This window comes from Enhydra lutris, unplaced genomic scaffold (assembly GCF_002288905.1).
Source record: "Enhydra lutris kenyoni isolate GAN:26980312 unplaced genomic scaffold, ASM228890v2 scaffoldscaffold21, whole genome shotgun sequence".
NCBI classification, from domain to species: Eukaryota; Metazoa; Chordata; class Mammalia; order Carnivora; family Mustelidae; genus Enhydra; species Enhydra lutris.
Genome location: NW_019154105.1, coordinates 9846305 through 9865698, shown reverse-complemented (window position 1 = coordinate 9865698; position 19394 = coordinate 9846305). Strand labels below are relative to the sequence as shown.

The 19394-nt window shown below is 38.4% G+C and overlaps 1 protein-coding gene across 1 annotated transcript in view; it reads right to left on the bottom strand.

Moving 5' to 3' along the window:
- The window catches only part of LOC111149093 (ADAM metallopeptidase with thrombospondin type 1 motif 3), a 268956-nt gene that overhangs the window by 159701 nt on the left and 89861 nt on the right, over positions 1–19394 (bottom strand). The gene's annotated exons all lie outside the window — the stretch shown is intronic.

The window sequence follows — 19394 nt, the reverse complement described above, 5'->3', positions numbered from 1 at the left end:
AGGTCCACCAGATTCAGACCCTGTGGCTAAGGCAGAGGAATGGAGTAACACTTTGGTGTCTACACATTACAGAGAGTTGATTTAGAAACTGCATGGTTTCCGACTCTTGTGGATGCCCACAGATGACACAAATCCACTTTAATTTTTCTCTGGACTTTTTGTTATCCAAAATTGCAGTCCCATTATTCACAATTGTCCATTATTCACCCTATGTGCCAACAATTCTCTCCAGATTAGGAGCATCCTGCTCCTATTAGAATGGTTTTCTCATCAGAGGTTGCATCTTTGCCATTAGGAAAAGGCTAAACACAGAGGTGGTCTCGGTTTATTCCTCAGTCAACTCGATACTCCAGCTACCTGCGTAAATATTCATAGCCTTTCCCTACACAAAGGAAGGGAGGGAGGAAGGAAAGAAGGGAGAGAAAAAGGAGGAGGGAAGGAGGGAAAAAGAGAAAGACAAAGGAAAGAAAGGGAAAAAAGAAGAGGAGATATAGAAAGATCAATCGACCCAAGAAACCTCATTCGTATTCCCAGTTCAACCAATCCTATTTCATGTTCCTACTATTATTAGGTCAACAATTTCCTCAAAATCCTGGCAGTAGGAAGAACGATACTGGTCATTTCGGTGGTCATTCAGCTGTGATCCGTGGGAGGCCCGTTGCAACGTACACAAGCTAATGGACGGCAAAACAGCTCTCCAAAGAAGGAAACAGGCAGGTGAGGAATCACCACATCCCACAAGAAACTTCCAGAACAGCTCAGGGACAGGCTGCAGAGGCAGCCAGGAAGAGGACAAACACCGCACAGCTGCTGCCGTGTGTCTAAGTAAAAATGGGCCCCGGGCTGACTTCCCTTCAGAGGAGAAAATACAAACACATAAATGCAGAGACGGTCCCTTCTCCTGTTCCTAGAAAAACAAGTAAGGAAAGAATTCCCGGCTACCCTCACCAAATTCTAAATGGAGAAGGGAACGAGGTATGCAAATCTCCGTGTGTGACGCATGATAAAAATTTAGTCCTCTCATGTGTTTCCAAGATCATAAAAAATAAGTTGGTAGCTGTCATCATGGTCTTATCCTGGACATTTGAGGATAAACATTAAACACCTTGGGGTATTTTTTCCAATTTAAAGCTAAACCCAGGTTTACAATTACCATCTGTGTTAAAAGCAATGCGCTCACATGTGAATTCCTCAAACTTTCTAAACCCAGGGATTTGTGTATGGGCATTTGTGCTTAGATGTACGCTGAGTATTCTTTCTTACATTCGCCTTGTTTTGTGTGGATCTATAAGCACGTTTTAAGAAATTAAGGGGTCAGTTAACAAAGTCTCACACGTGAAAATGCCATATCTAAATGCTGGATATAATCAGAGGAAAAGAGCATTGCTTATCAAGGTGATTTTGCAAGCTGGGATGCAAACTGTAGGAAGTACAGGGTAAATTCAGATCACAATTCCAGATCATGCAAAACTGCCAAAAAGCGGGAACAGGCCAAATGCCCACTTCCCCCCGCAAGACCAGATAGCCATGCAACGGAACAATATTCTGTAATAAGAAGCAATGAAGAGCTCAAGTGTGCTACCACATGGACAAACTTCAAAAACATGTGAAGTAAGAGAAGTCAGTCACAAAGGAATATATACTGTACAATTCCATTACAGGAAATGCCTAGAACAGTCAAGTCCACAGAGACCAAAAATTGATGAGCGGGCTGGGCTTGTAGAACTGAGGGAGGAGGGAAAGGGATGGTCGGGGAAATGGGGACTGACTGCTCATGGGTACAGGGCTTTCTCCAGGGGGGTGAAAATGTTCTAATGTTCATTGTGCTGATGGCTGCACAATTCTGTAACTAGACTAGAAACCACTAATTTTAAACAGGTAAATTATAGGATACATGAATTACAGTTCAATAAAGGTGATAAAAATTGGATAACACTTTGTAGCGGTAAATGACTTTGTAGCAGTAAAGCATCTACTTTGTGTATTAGAAAAGGCATAAAATAAATAATTGCCCATACTTTTAAGAATACGTCTGGGAGAATAAAGGGAGAAGCAAAAATGGGAACAAGAACTCTTCTGAGCCTAATGCCACAAACTCAACATCCTTCATCTCAGCCAACTATGCAGCCACCAAATGTTCTAATAATTGGTGGCAAAGTTTCTCCACCTGCTTCACAGCCCCTGTTATATACACAGTCCTTAATCCTGGAGGAAAGCAGGTCTAGAAGAGTGAAAGAGAAGGATTTTTTTAATGCATTTTAATTTGAAAGGTTGAACAGAAAAAACAGAGCCAATAAGAACAAAAGAACAAATGTTACTTTTATCAGCAAGACCCCATTGTAAAACAGAGATCAGCTAAACAAACATAAAGTCCATGGGGTAGAGGACTTTCCTTAATGAAATCAAAGGCCCAAACCTGCCAGTGTTGAATTAACTCAGGATAAAACTTCAGAAGACAATTTGATTTTCCTATCAACCATGTTAGGAGCCTTGCCTAGGTTAATGAAAGATTTCAGTTAAATATAAAAGTCCATGAAGGAAATATTACATAAATACATAATTTCAGTTAAATATAAAAAGTCCATGAAGGAAATATTACATACAATGCTTAGGGTATCATTCACTGGAAGAAGTTGCAGGTAAATTAATATAATAGGAGGGATTGGTATCTATCAGGATACTTAGAGCACCACATAACAGAAAAGAAAACTACAAGAAATGGAAACAGAACCCCACCTCAGGCTCCCTGGTCATCAGGGAGGGTCTGCTTCTCCCTCTCCTCTGCGCCCCCCTCCACCACTCATGCCACCCTCTCTGTCTCAAATAAACAAAAAATCTTAAAAACAAAAATAAGGCAACAGGAAATAATAAGTTATGTGCAAGGAGTGCTCAGCCGTTCAACTTGACGTCAATGATCCCAGGACTTTCGGTCTTTCCACCCTGCCCCATACTCTAGTCTCTCTGGATGTTTCCAGCCAAGTGCACCAGAGCTAGGTACCAGCTACTGACAAGTCCAAGTTTGAAAAACAAAGAAAAGGAAGGCAGGAGGGAAGGAAGGAAGGAAGGAAGGAGGGAAGGGAGGGGCAGGGAAGCAAATAAATCTTCTTATATCTGGGAAGGTCTTTTCATACATCTGCTGGCCAACTTGCCCTCCGCTCAGGGAGCCAGGTTTGGCTGTATACCATGCTTAAGCCAATCCCCAGTGAAGGGAATGAGACCACAGTGACTGCCTCATTCCAACCATGATTTGCCCCTGGAGCTGGGGAGGAGAGGTCAGTCCCCAAAATCAACTGGGAGGGTAGAGCAATGAACAAAGTCAGGACTCTTCCAGGATGAAAGATGAACAAACATCGCAAAGGAAAGGTGATCACTGAGTGACCCGAACACCACCTCAGCATGCAGAACAAATAAAACAAGGCTCTTCAACCTTTGTGGGGGAGGCTATGATGAACTCTTCAAATATGTGGAAGACCACGTGAAAGAGAAGATCCCTGATTAATCTGAGGCTGTACAAACTATCTGCACAATATATTCAGGGCAGACCTGCCAGAGGGCAGTAATTCCACTATTCACATCAAGGCTGACTCACCATCTATTGAGAACATAGTCTCTGGATAGAAGGTTGAACTAGCTAATCTAAGTCTGGCTGAGCAGAGCATGTAGGAAACTTGCCCATGACTTCCGTCCTCATCCGCCTTAACAAATCTGCCAATTCAAGTTAAAAACCTAAAATGATGTTTGTAAATGGCAAGAAAAGAAACAACAGAAAGGTCCAACAGCCTCTTCTCGAATCTGACTATATAGTAGAGAAAAGAAAGAAAATTCAGAGAGGGCTAGAGCAATTGTAAACATCAGTGCCATTTTCTTTTCATTCCTCTCGTATTCTTCCCTCCCAGATCCATTCCCATCACAGGCAACTCTTCCTACGGCTGGTCTAAGTAGAAGAACAGACTGCAGATCAGGCAAGGGCTCTCGCCTCAGCCAAAATTCACTAAATAAATACCTGTATCTGAGAATCCCTTATGCCTTTCTTTGCTGTTACTCTAACTGCCAACACAAGCGAGTAAAGGAGCAACACAAGAGATGCCATGAAGACCTCGGGGGTGGGGGAGACACTTACTTCCAATCACATTCCTCTTCTCCTCCCATTTCCATTCTGACCTATTTTCATGCAACTAATATTGATGATTAGTTAGACAAATAATATGATCTCAACCCAAATTTACTTGGCTTTAAGAGTATAACTTCAGTCAATTGCGAGCAGTTATTAAGTTTATATTCAATTACTGCAAGATCTGAGTCAGGACATTCTCCCTAACACCACATTTGAAAATAATTTAACAAAATGTAGAAGTGAAATTTACTTAGGTTGTTCCTGTGCTCCAAAACAACCCAGGTTTGGGGATGTAAAACGAAAAGGACCTAAATTTAATTGAGAAGAGTCTTTGATCCAAACTCTCCATCATCTTAATCATTGACATATTTGTTTACACATTTGATGGCAGATATTAAACTATGAGCACTACTGGCTTTAAGGGGCAAAATTTCTGATCCTAATGAAGCAATTGTCAGAGAGTTTGTCTTTTCCTTTCTTTTAGAGGGAAAATCCATAGCCACCCCCACTTAATTCATGTCTTCAAGTGTAGCCACTTCTCTCTGCTGTCTGGAGATCTCCTCAGTGTGCTATTTGCCAAGCATATCATCTTGCTACTTACCCAGAACTTTCACCAAAGACCTAGACCTACTGTTTCCAACCTAACTAGTTAATGCTTGAGTATAAACTCAATAGGAACTTCTCTGTTTTTCTCTTACCTGATCTTCTACCCATCCTGTATGCCCTTCACCTTAGTGTTCACCCCCACCAGAGGAAGTTAACAGAGTTTAAGACAAGCACCTTACTTGATTAGGCTACACGGCCCAGGGTGGGGTCCTAACAATGTTTCCACGATGCATCTCAAGATAGAAATTGAGTTGGGTATTCATTCAGAATGGGCTCACCGGGATATATTTTTGTGGTTCACAGTAACTTTCTTGTATAGTTCAGTTATTCCTAGTTGTCCACAAAGTAGAATTGTCTTGCTGGGTGATGACACGAAAACATCAGTAACAAACTGATTTTATGGTCATCAACTCAAAGATCATTCGTTTGGTTTTCAAAAAAGATTTGATTTCTTGAGAGAGAATGTGTGCCCGTGGGTAAGGGCAGAGAGAATCTGAAGCATCTCAGTGTGGACCCAAGATGGGGTCCAGTGTGATGGCCCTGAGATCATGACCTGAGATGAAATCAAGAGTCAGGTGCTTAACCAACTGAGCCACCCAGGAGTCCCTCAAAGATTATCTGTGATTAGTTACTATGTGTGAAAACTTGAAATGCCCTCAAATCACAGAGTTCATATATGAAAGAAGTTTGATAGATGCTTCCCACATTTTGGCAATAATCCTAAAATCTTGCATGACATAATCAGTAATAGACCTGATACTAACATAACTTCTCTAAGTTTGTTGATAATAAAAATATAATTTTGATAGGCCATGACACAAGCTAAATTATCTTTCCACGATCTTTGTAGAATATGACTTTAAAAAATTGTTATAATATGAAGATGCAATCTGAGAGTAAGCACACTCCCTCAAAAAAAGTTGAGGAAAAAGTGTTATATAAGTACAACATGTGTTTTGATACAACTGTGTTTTTTCCAGAATTTTGTGATATTTGTGGCATTTTTTTAGTTCTGTACTTTGTAATTTCTCATGGTTTCTCATTTGAAACAATCACATTAGCACCTATTTTTGTATTAAGGTTTTTGCATTATCTTTCAAAGGACCCCACACTGATGAAACTGCAGATCCCATAAAACCTAAAGCCATGTTTGTCTCATTCTTGAAAATGCTATCTTCCCTTGGCTTCTGGGAAGTCATACGCTCCTTGTTTTCCTCCTACCTAACTGACCACTCCTTCTCAGTGTCACTTACCAGATCCTTCTCTGAACTATAGAAGTGCGGGAAGACTCTCTTCTACACTGCCTCTTCCTTTCTGACAAGTCACTTCCTTTAGGTGATCCCATAAAATCCCATGGTTCTAAAGAGCATCTTCCAACTTCTGATGGCCTCTAACCTTCAGCCCTAACCTCTCTGTGAGGCTCTGTCTTGCTTACACAGCTGTCTATGCAACATCCCCACAGGATTCCTCCCAGGAGTCTCAAACTCTCCATGGCCAAAATAGAACTCTTGAGTTTGCTATCTAAACCCACTGCTCCTTCAGTGGTCCCCATATCAGGAAATGGCCCACCAGTCCTTTTCCTCAAATCTAAAATCTGAGAGTGATCGCTGTTTCCTCCTCCTCTCGCTCCACAGGTCACACTCGCCAGCAAGTCTTGACACACTACCCGCAATATATTCCAAATCTGTTATTTCTTTCCCTCTCCCTCACTGCTACCACAATCCAAACACCATCATCTCTCACCTAGAAAACAAGAGCCTCTGCCTCAGACTCTTGGCCTTCCCCCATTCCATTACACAGCCAGGTGATTTTTTTTTTTTTTTAAGTAAATCATACTATATTATCCTTCTCCTTAAAATGCTCCATGGCCCCCCATTATACCTAAAATTAACTTTTTACTCTGGCTTCCAAAGCCATACAAGATCTGACTTCTTCCCAACTCTTTGGTTTGCCTTCTAATGCCATCCCTATAACTCACCGATGTTCTTAGCAGTTTTCTCCACCAAATATGTTTTCCACCCTGAGCTTCCTGATTTTCCCTACACCTTGCACTTTCTTTTCTTCAGTTCTCAACCTAAATATTATCTCTCCTGACCACCTCAAATGCCTCAGTCATTTCCTCTCCCATCACCCTATTTTATTTTATTTCATGAGAGAAGGAGCCCTGCTCTGGGCTCCTTGGGCTCCACACTCAGCAGGGACTCTGCCTGAGATTCTTTCCCTCTCTCCCTCTCCCCCTCCCCCCACTCTCTTTTTCTCTCTAAAATAGATAAATCTTTAAAAAACTACAAAAACTTACATTGAATACATTCCCAAATTGCTCTTCTTTATGGAATTCCTACACAACCTTGTGTTTTACCAGGCTTGTGTACAAGTAGCTGTTGGTTTGTTGTAGAGAATTTGCCCTAGGCCTTCAATGGTGCCAATGTCACAGATGCACATAAAGCCTGCCATGATTACGCCATCTAAGAAAGACTATGGTGAACTACAATCTGCAGGACATGTCTTATTACTAAAGAAGTGTACACTACATGAAGCTCTCCTCAGTCAGCATTACGGGACCATTCCATTCGGGTGGCTGGTCATCATGACCATCTCTCTTAATTGCTTTGCCAGAGAGGCCTTCCTAAGAGCACCGGAGGAGGAACCAGACATATAAAAACAGTATATCGACTGCTGCCACCCATCACTGCCCTCAGAAAAAGAAGAAATGGGAGGAAAAGGAGAAGGCATGCAGGGAAGAAGAGGAAAAGGAAAACAAAAAGGAAGGAAAAATAAGAAAGGAAAGAGGGAGGGAGGGAAAAGGAAGAAGGAGCATCAAATAAGATGTTCCCAAAGAAAAGAGCACTAACACACAATTTCCATTATTTTCACTTTCCAGACAGACTGCAGACAAGCAAAAGGATAGCAGACCTTTGCATGAAATCATCAACAGACCTTTAGGAGTGTCAAAGTCTAATCTGGCCAGAGAAGTTGGCCAGATATTCCAAACTGGAGAGGATCAAATCTGACCAAATCCTGGCTGGATCTAGAGATTCTTGAAGGTCAAGTAACATTTATACACAGCGACTGCCTGGCTAAAGCGGATCTGAGCTACTCAGAACAGATGTCAGTTTAAAAAAAAAAGCAAGCAAAAAACAAAACAGTTATTAATGGGAAAAGAATGACACAGATTTCTCAATCATGTCTGAGGTCATTTCCGACTAGCAGATTCCAAATGGTAGCAAAGCAGGAGTATCCTAGATAGGCAATCGAAAGGAAATATATGAAACCTAAATTTTAAAAGATAGGTGTGGAAGCACTAGTGGAAAAGCGAGCCCTAGTCTAGTGCCAATATATTCAGAAATAAGGCAAGTGTGATTTTATGACATAAACTGAGCATTTTTCAGACCCAGAAATTTATAACTACAGATACAGAAATAGAATGATATCAAGGCGGGGGGGGAGGGGTTGTTAACGCTAACCAGCTCCAAATATTTTTCAAAATTTCAAAGTAATGAAACCAAAGTCTGATATACTTCTAAAGGTTTTTCATAAATAAATTATGCATGTGGAAGGAAGTACAATCCACCCACTGTGCTCATATGTAAATAGAGCACTATTGAAGATTTTAAATAGTAAACAATATTTTTAAGGTTTGAGGGGTTTTTCCCTTTACTCAAGGAGTCATTTATAAAACAGAAACTGATTATGAAAACAAAAGCTTGTGTTTTGAGATCTTAAAAAGTACTGGCCAGCTATAAACTTTATCTGTAAAGTTATCATCCATAACAACAGAATCATGTTTTAATATATGTAATATAATACATGCTCTTTACCAACATAATTGATATAACATAACATAATTTAATAAATATAGTCATAGTATATATACCAGTTCATGAACATGTTTGGGCATTATTTCTTTTATAAAACTGATCTTTCTCTGTTTTCTCATAAACAAAATTGCCCCAATTACCTTGAGGGACTGAAAGCTGGAAACCTGATCATTTACATCTCAAATTGCTTCTAAATGAAACTGTTTGCTTGGGCTGCCATTACCTGGCTAGGTAACACCACAGGAGCACCTGAGTCCACCAACCTTTAGGACCCTCCCTCTGAAAATGCCTCTGCAACCATCCACAATTGTTTTTTTGTTTGTTTTTTGGGGTTTTGTTTTGTTTTGTTTTGTTTTAATAAGCTCTACGCCCAGGGTGGCTCTTGAGCTCACAACCTAAGGATCAAGGAATCTCACGCTCTACCAGTGACGCCCTAGCTTTAATCTTTCAACTAAGTTTGTTTAATAAACCAAATTCACTCCATTTCTCTTAATACATATGCAGACTGGAACCGATTTTCTGTATTGGAGCTGATTGTGTCTCTGCAGTACAGTTAGCCTTAGTCATACATGCCTATAAAAAACTTCCCTCCCTTGCCCCTGTTACCCACCCACCACCTCCTTCAAAGCCCCTCCTATAGGTTTAGTTTTACAGGTAATTTGCTATAATTTGTTGTTGAAAGGACTGGAACTACCTAATTAAGAAAATCCGAGGGTATGGGGAATCATGATTAGAAAATATATAGTAATAATGAGTGTTTCACTGGCGCCTGGGTGGCTCAGTGGGATAAGCCTCTGCCCTCGGCTCAGGTCATGATCTCAGGGTCCTGGGATTGAGCCCTGTATCATGCTCTCTGCTCAGTGCGGAGCCTGCTTCCTCTTCTGTCTCTGCCTGCCTACTTATGATCTCTCTCTCTGTCGAATAAATAAATAAAATGTTTTTAAAAAATGAGTGTTTTGGTCACATTATTAAATTTAATTACATTATTAATTACAATATTATTAATATGCTCATATTAGGGGTGCATGGGTGGCTCAGTTGGTTAAGCATCTGATTTTGGCTCAGGTCATGATCTCAGGGTCCTGGGATGGAGCCCCACATGGGGCTCCTTGCTCAGCAGGGAGTCTGCTTCTCCCTCTCCCTTTCCTTCTGCCCTCTCCCTCTCTCTCTCTTAAATGAATAAATAAATCTTAAAAAAAATATACGCTCATATTAAAATACAGGATCATGTTTGGATTCAAATAAGCCCATTGCAAGTATAAATTGTTGAAAAGAGGTTTGTAGTAGTTTGGAACACAAGCTGTGGTTTCCGACAGACCTGCATAGAAATCCCAACAAGTTCAGTTTTCTCATCTCCAGAATTGAGATTAGTACAGTAATTACCCCAGAGTTGCTTCAAGGACGGGTGGTGCAGTGCTTACTTAGCACAAGTTTGATTCCCAGCACTTAACGCTTATTATCTAGTTGTTCCTAGATAATACCACGTTAGCTTAAAAATTACCTCAATAAAATACAGTGGAATAAAGAAGACCAGGGAAAGAGTATTAACAGTGGTAAGAGGATGAAATAAAGACAGACATAGTCCATGGTGCTAGGCCTGGAGGTGTGGGACCAGTGGAAGATAAACAAGGCCTACAATGTGGGAAGCCAGAATCTGGACTGTGGAAAAGTCTTCCCATCCCTAGGTGTGTACGACTGTAAGTAAAGGCATTTTAAGTGAAGGCACAAGGTAAGTGCCTTTCTTATCTTGGTGTAAACGCATTCCACCAATGCCTGCTTGAAATGGAAATTCTCCTGTCCAAAGTAGATTTGAAAATTCGACATATGTAATTATAAACACTGTATCTGTTTTTTTTTCTTTCTTTCTTTTTTTAAAGATTTTATTTATTCGTTTGACAGAGAGAGAGAGAGAGATCACAAGTAGGCAGAGAGGCAGGCAGAGAGAGAGGAAGGGAAGCAGGCTCCCTACTGAGCAGAGAGCCCGATGTGGGGCTCGATCCCAGGACCCTGAGATCATGACCTGAGCCAAAGGCAGAGGCTTAACACACTGAGCCACCCAGGAGCACCTGGTTTTTTTCTTTCTTGATGAGAAATGTAAGAGATTGAATTTATCAGAATTCCTATATTTATAAGGCACAAGCTAGTAGCAACACTACAAACAGTGAAGGGGACTGTCTGCCCATGCCATAGGCATCCCAATTACCAATACAGCACAAATTCTGCTTAACCATGCCAGAAGAAAAACTGACTTAACTTTCTATATTCTCTACAAAAACGATAAAGAGACAAAGTATGGGAGCCAAAAAAGAGAGATAAAAAAATACAGAAATATGTCAAGCAGTTACTTAATAAAAATATTTTGTTTCTCCTAGAGCTTCTGACATTTGTGGTATTTGTCAGCTTTATCAAACTTGTAACATTTATGATTTTTTTTCTCCTACCAAATACTCACTACTGTATCTAATTTTTTTTTTTATTTGTAAGGTTGTGTTAATTTTTCTAAAATGTGGCCTGCAAATCAAAGAAGTTTCAGGCCCCACAAAACTTGAATCCACCCCTGATTTTAGGATGCCCTGTATGCCCTAAATACTGTCCATAGTGAGTTGTTTAAATGTCTGCTGTGTCCTACAATCAAAGAAGAAATACATTTTAAGCCATTTCTAAATGATCTTTAAAAGTACTTAGGTCTTCTGAAAATGCTGTAGAATTCACTTACACCCACTTATTCTTAACCAGCATTTACTTCCTCATGATCCCTACCTTCCCTGCTAGGCCGCTGTTTGAAGAGGAACTATGGAGAAAAATGCACATTTTTCCATGATACGGAAAATTGTGCATTTTCCACATACATGGTATGTAGAAAATGTGCATTTTCTACATACCATGTTGCTTAGAATAGTGGCCTGCTCTTGTATCATTGGTTCATTATTTATATTTGTTTGTTTGCTTTTCCACTGTTCTGTCTTTAAACAAAGTACTCACTGTGCAGCGCTCCAAACCAACACAGGGAGGAATTACAAAAGGATCAAAAGACATGAGAAAGTCCTTGAGAAACTTACTAAAGTGAACATATTCAAAATGGCATTTATTGGAAGATCACTGTCTTAAACTGATAGAAATAGCCATGGAAGGAAAATACCCAAAATGTAAACCATAAAGTTCTTTGAGTTGTGGGGGTGTGAGCATTTTTTCTTCTTAGAGGTTTGAAGTATCTTTTAGCATTTCTAAATGCTAAATGAAATAAAGATGTGCCACAGTTACAACAAAAAGCAAACGAAGTAAGCTTTTATCTAGTAACCTGAAATGCCCTACATTAGTGAGTGAATTTTATTAGGCTCTATTTACTCATTCTTAATAGTCATTACTTATAAGAAACTGGCAGAACCAAGCCAAAATTAGAGAAATGTCATTTACATTTATAGGCTGAAAATCATTAAAGACAAAAACAGTAATAAAACTCTAATCCATGTGCAATATAAGGGAACAAAATCACTTTTATTTTTATAGGTTTGGGATGTTCAGCAATCCGGTATCTCGTCAGGCAGAGAGAAATAAGAACCACTCCAAATTAGACAATAAGCTTCTTGAATTGCTTAATGTAGATTTTTGGGCATTTTAAATAGAAGTGGTCGTTTTACTTTCAGTGGGATGCAGTCGTTGCTGGGTAAGTCACTAAAACTGGAAGATGTCAAAAGATGCTTCCATGTCACCAAACACTTATTGAGGACTTACTATGTGCTAAGAACGTTACCCACGCTATCCATACTGGGTAGTACACTCCTGTTCCCTTGTATCCTGTTGTGTAAAGGTGACAGAGATAACCAGTGGCAGGTCTAAGATAAACAGATTCTCCAGCCTGGATTTCTACTATTTTAGAATCATGAAAGACTGACTCCAAGCCAACCTTTATCCTTAGAACATAGAGCATACTTTACATCCTTCTTTCACAGTCTGATTTTTTCAGGAAATAAACTCATTTGTAAGAAAGGCAGGTTGCTGTGAATGATCTTTAGGAGAGAGGATACAAAGCACAGGGTGAAGAAAAACAGAGGACAGGGAGTCCCTGGCACTGACTTTTCAGTGCCTTCCTTTTCACTTTAGTGACTAAAGTTTATCCCACACTGAACATGAGAGCAGGGCTTTTTTTTTTTTTTTTAATTTTAGGTGGGGGGAGAGAGAGAGAGAGCGCACAACCAGAGGCAGAGGGGAAGAGGGAGACAGACTCTTCAGCAGACTCTGTACTGAGCGTGGAGCCCAACATTGGGCTCAACCTCATGACCCTGAGATTATGACTTGACCCAAAACCAAGAGGCAGACACTTAACTGACTGTGCCACCCTGACAGCCCAAGAGTAGGACTTTAATTGGGTGAGTCTAGGGCTGGTAATATTTGGAGGTGGAGGTGATGGCTCATAGTGATAAAGAAAAAAAAAATTGATAAATTCATTTTCTTACTGTCAAGAAAATAGATAGAATTCCAGAGCTGTGTTTAAGATTATTAAAGTGTAAGATATACATCACTGAAATAACAGGCTTCAAATATCCAGTTAAAACCAGCCAATCATTCCAGAGGTCTAAATTTTCTAAATTATAGTGTCCCCCAACTCCTTCCCTTCCTCCCTACCTCCCTCTGAAATATGGCCACATATGCAACTAGATACCAAATGATCACAATGTTAATTAAAAACAAAGACTAAATGCCCATATATTCCTTGCCTGAAAGACAGTAGCAGACAAAAAACGCTTCACGTTAAACAGGAAATTGATGAAAGAATAGTAATAGGTTCCTCAAAAAGTTAAAAATAAAATAGTAACAGGTTCCTCAAGAAGTTAAAAATAAAATCGTAACAGGTTCCTCAAGAAGTTAAAAATAAAAATACCATATGATCCAGTAATTCCACTACTGCGTATTTACCCAGAGAAAACAAAAACACTATTTGAAAGATACATGCACCCCTATGTTTATTGCAGTATTATTTACAATAGCCAAGATATGGAAACAACCCAGGTGTCTATCAGTAGACAATGGATAAAGAAGATGTATATGTACATAGCAGAATATTACTCAGCCATAAAAAAGAATGGTACCTTCTCATCTGTGACAACACGGATGAATCTAAAGGGTAACAGGCAAAGTGAAATAAGTCAGAGAAAGACAAATACCCTATTATTTCACTTACATGTGGAGCCCAAAAACAAAACAAACGAATAAAGAAACAAACAAAAAGCAGAAATAAGAAGTGGGCAGAAGATATGAACAGACATCTCTCCAAAGAAGACATACAAATGGCCAAAAGACACATGAAAAAAAAAAAAAAACAACCTCAACATCACTCATCAGCAGAGAAATACAAGTCAAAATCACAATGAGATACTACCTCACAGTGGTCAGAATGGCTAAAATTAACAAGTCAGGAAATGACAGATGTTGGCAAGGATACAGAGAAAGTGAAACCCTCTTACACTGTTGGTGGCAAGACAAACTGGTACAGACATCTGGAGAACAGCATGGAGGTTCCACAAAAAGTTAAAAATAGAGCTATCCTACAACCCAGCAATTGCACTACTAGGTATTTATCCAAAAGATGCAAAAATAGTGATTCAAAGGGGCACCTGCACCCCAATGTTTATGGCAGCAATGTCCACAATAGCCAAACTATGGAAAGAGTCCAGATGTCCATGGACAGATGAATGGATAAAGAAGATGTGGCATGAATATATATATATATATATATATATATATATACACGTATATACATATATATACATATATATACGTGTATATATATATATACATATATATATATAATGGAATATTACTCAGCTCTCAAAAAGAGAACAAAATCTTGCCATTTGCAATGACATGGCATCATGGATGGAGTTAGCGTGTATTATGCTAAGTGAAATAAATCACGGAAAGACAAATACCAAATGATTTCACTTATATATGGAATTTAAGAAACAAAACAGATGAATATAGGGGAATATAGGGGAAGGGAAGGAAAGATTTAAAAAGGTGAAAAATGAGAGGGAGATAAACCGTAAGAGACGGTGAAATCTAGGAAACAAACTGAGGGTTGCTGGAGGGGAGGTAGATGGTGGAGTGGAGTAATTAGGTGATGGGAACTAAGGAGGGCACTTGACGCAATGAGCACTGGGTATTATACGCAACTGATGAATCACTAAATTCTACCCTGGTAACTCATAATACAGTATATGTTAACTAAACTGAATTTAAATAAAGAATTAAAAAAAGAAAAGAAAAAGCAGAAACAGACCTATAAGTACAGAGAATAAACTGCTGGTTGTCTGAGGGGAGGGAGTGAAGGGGATGGGCAAAATGGGTGAAGGGGAATGGGAGATACAGTCTTCCAGGTATGGGATGAAGAAGTCTTGGGAATAAAAGGTACAGCATAAAGAATGTAGTCAATGATACTATAATAGTGTTATACGGTGACAGATGGTAACTACACTTGTGTGAGCACAGTATAACAATTAAATATGTTCCACTACTATCTTGCACACCTGAAATCAATGTAACATTGTATGTCAACTATATTTAAATTAAAAAAAAATAGAATAAGAATAGAAAATATGGTCAAAATAGGTATCTAAAAAGGTCTGGTATGGAGGTATAAGTGGTTAAATAAAAGCAGATGAGGTTTTCAGAATAGGGATATTTTATAACTCTCTTTGGGTTTAGTTTTCTTTTTGGGAATCTGAATGAGTTATGATTCAATGAATAACTGAATTAATAATGAAACCTATGAAGTCTTTTTAAAATGGCCCTATTATACATTTTCTCACATTACCCCAGGCTTTTCTAGGATACATGAAGCCCTCTCCATGACCCCCCGGCTAAGATCTTCTAAAGAAAATAGTGATCATGATTTTGAACAGGTACCTAGTGGCACTTCTGGATATCAGAAAGGGTTTCTATTCAAGGTGCTAAACTATTTTCAGTAAGAGTAGGACTAAATGAAACAAGAACCTTTAAACACACTTCAATATTCTATTGGAAACTGTGACCACAAGTGATGTAATTTTATCAAGTTCACTTCATTTACTGCCCATAGGACATCAATTGCTGAAAACTAGCAAACATAGGAAATATTAATGAAAAAAGCTAATGAAAAGCAATTTTGTTTACAAAAAGTCCTTTTGAGTTTTCAAAAGTACATACTATAAGCCATTAAATACAAAAACTACTATTGGATAAGGAATGTATTAGACAATGCTGAACTAGAATAAATTTTATTTTAAGTTTGGAGTTAGAGGAATGAGGTCTAGGATTAGGGAACTGACTAAAACCAGGGAGTGAAGCTGAGATAGAACCAGTAACTACTTGCTCTGTGCAGTCTTACTGGAGAATGGCCTTCCTAGTATGTAACAATTCCTGGTCATCAAGAATATTTAGAATAAAACTTAAAAACTTATGTACTTAATACTTCAATTCTGAAATGGTCAGACAAATCCACATGATCAAAAAGGAAGAGACGTTTAAAAAGAAATCCTTAGGGATAAGTGTAAAATTGTCAAAACCTATTTATTTAATAAAGCATCATGATTAAGAGCCTAGGCTTTTAAAGCTGGACAGACCCAAGTCTGAACATTTTGTTCACTAGTAAGGAAAGTTTCATTTAACTTCTCAAAGCCTCAGTTTCATCATCTGTGAAAATGGGATAATGATAAGATTAAAAAAATAAATGCATAAAAAAGCCCATGACTTGTGCAATTATATTTAATATTACTAAGAGCTATCATCCTAGTATCAATAGTGACACTATTATCATAGAGTTATATTATCAGGGGGAGATTTTAATATTTCAAATTTTTTAACAGAACCAGGAACAAAATAGTTAAATATTAAAAGTATTTCCTTTTATTAAAAACTGGTCATTAACTGATTTTTAACCAGATTTGGTCATCTTAAATAGTCACAGATTTCTGTTTCTGTTTGTTGGAGCTGGTCAAAATGAATTTTCTAGTTATATTGCTCCTCTGTAGAGTAACAGAGTTGAGGAAGGGATCATAACTATGTAACATATACCATATGAATATGTGTGCATGTTTTAAAAATTTGAGACAATTTCAAAAGCCACTAGAACTTCAAAAAATTGAAAGAAGGAAAAAACAGGTGTCAAGAATGTCAAAGTTTTAGAGGCCCCCATATGAAGATTGAAAAAAAAATAATAAAGTTTACAACAATAAGTGTCCAAGCTCAAAGGTCTACCAATTCTTTAAAAGGATTCATAATTTATAATAAAATTCTATATTAATAAAATCTACAAACATGCTACAACCGTAAAAAAAAAAACAGGCCTAAAATGATAAAAAGAAAAAAGTTGTTACCTCTATCTAATTTGAAAAATACTAGCTATATTAGCTATCATGTGTCAAGAAGAAGAATTTGCCACAACTTATGCTGCGTAAGCTTAAAAAAAAAAAAAAAAAACCCTTATTTGTTGTATAAGACCAAAGGGACATTCAAATATTGAAGGCATCAATATAAGGCAATGTCACCCATTCACAAATCAAGAGATATAAAAATGTTCACAATCTTTGACTAAGATATCTCCCTGTGGGAATTCACTGTGAGTCCATAAATCAAAAGAATCATGAAGCCACGGGTGTTCGAAATCAATAGTCAGCACATCACTACATATAATATCAATAACCAGAAAGAAGCTAAATGTCTTGTAATAAAGCAAAGGCTAAATCAATTTGGAATATTTAATTAACATCAACACACACGAGTTGAACATGTTCTATATGCCAGGCACATCACTAACACATAGTAGTCTTGTTCCCAACACGGGCTAATTCTCACATGACGAATTTGATGAAATACGATAATGGTATTATGAAGAATGTGAAACAGGTGAACCTTCATGGCAAAAGTTAATATATCAAACCATGAAAAAGAAAATATGAAATACAATTGTTTATATACACAATACAATATAAGAAGTTGACAGAGTGGAAAGAAATACAATCATGAGAAGAATAATTAGTAGTTAATTATAGGGTGTTCACTAATCCATTATCACCATCCTAATTTGACAGGCTGTTTCTCAAGCCATCTGTTATCCATCAAACATCATCCTTAAACTTTTTTTTTTAGTGGACAGGAGATATTTTCTTCTGTCAATTCCATCTGTACCATCACATGCCATACAGCAGCACCAGAAATGCTAGTATGCTCAGAGAATGGGCATAAGCAACTAATAGAGATCCTGAAATTGACAAGCCAACCCCTTCTAAAAAAGAGCCTGGTAAGCAAGAGAATTTTAAATATATTCTTAGGACCAATGATAAAAGTATCAAGCTCATACTTTTTTAACATCTCTATTAAAACAAATCTGATTTCTCTGCTCAATCCTTCAATCATAAAATGAAATGTTTTCATATTCCCTGATCTTTGGCTAACCTAATGAGTTCATTTACTTGGGTAAAGTGATGTGTTTGCTACCTGCAATCCAGTTTTCAACCAAAGTTTTATTAAAAGCCCTAATAAACATTTCATATGTGCAGGATTAACAGGCTCCCTGTCCTGGTTTAACTAGCCACCTGTTGAAGGATACTATTTGGAAAACACACAATATTTCCTTTCTTTACTTCATCCTTTATTTCTCCTTTCGTTTTCTTACTTATTCAGTTATTTGACACACATTTATCATGCGCTTACTATATCCTGGATACTCTTCTGAGCACTGATGGTTAAGCAGTAAATAAGAAAAAAATTCCTGTCCTCGTAGAACTCACATTGCAGGGAAGGAGATATAAAATAAAATAAAAATAAAAATAATTTCAGGTCATGATAATTGCTATGAATAATAAGGCAGGTGAGGGGTTAAAGAGACACAGGGGAGAGGACTTGCTGTTTTGATTCTTTGGAGAGGCACCATTAGAGTGGAAGCCTGAATAAAGTGAGGGATTGTTACAGTCACCAACCTTAGGGGACTGTCAACACTTGTATCAACTTAAGTGATATTATACATCCCTTTTAAGAAACATAAACCAGGGGCGCCTGGGTGGCTCAGTGGGTTAAAGCCTCTGCTTTCGGCTCAGGTCAGATCCCAGGGTCCTGGGATCGGGCCCCACATAGGGCTCTCTGCTCAGCAGGGATCCTGCTTTCCTTCCTCTCTCTCTGCCTGCCTCTCTGCCTACTTGTGATCTCCGTCTGTCAAATAAATAAAAAAAAAAAAAAACCATAAACCAGAGAGATGATTTATACTTGTTTCCTTCCTGTGCTGTTAATTCTAAAAAGTCTAGTCATAGCCCATTGCTTCTGGAACAATGTATAATCATGATGATTGACAGCCAAAAGGTAGCTAATCCCAAGCACACCAGCCATGAGTGCGTGTTACACTGGGATACTTGGTCCCTAGTTCTGAAATGTCCAAATTCTCAAAAAGCCAAATGCCTTCATATTTTTGGCAGGTCACCTTATGCCTGAGTATTTATACCAAATAGAACATGTATTGCAATTACTTGAAGAAAAAAAAAAAATTCTATCTGGACCAAAGAAAGAATAAGACAAAAGCCACAACGAAGCGCATGGTTAATTATTCTAATAAAGTATCTTCCCACAGTTCCCCAAATCTCTACCTACACTACAAGAGTATCCATTCTCCATTCTCTACCTTGCCATTAACCAAATAGAAGTCCCACTGAAAAGGATCAAGAGCTCTGTGTTTCATCAATTTAACATCCCAGCATTAGCACCGGCCAAGCAGACACAGCCCGGTTGCCAAGACAAACAAATGGGGCTTGCAGCAGGGGACCAGTTGCTGGAGACAGCCCTCCAGTCTAAACTTCTTAAGGACTCGGTATAAGCGTGCTTTTATTGAAAAG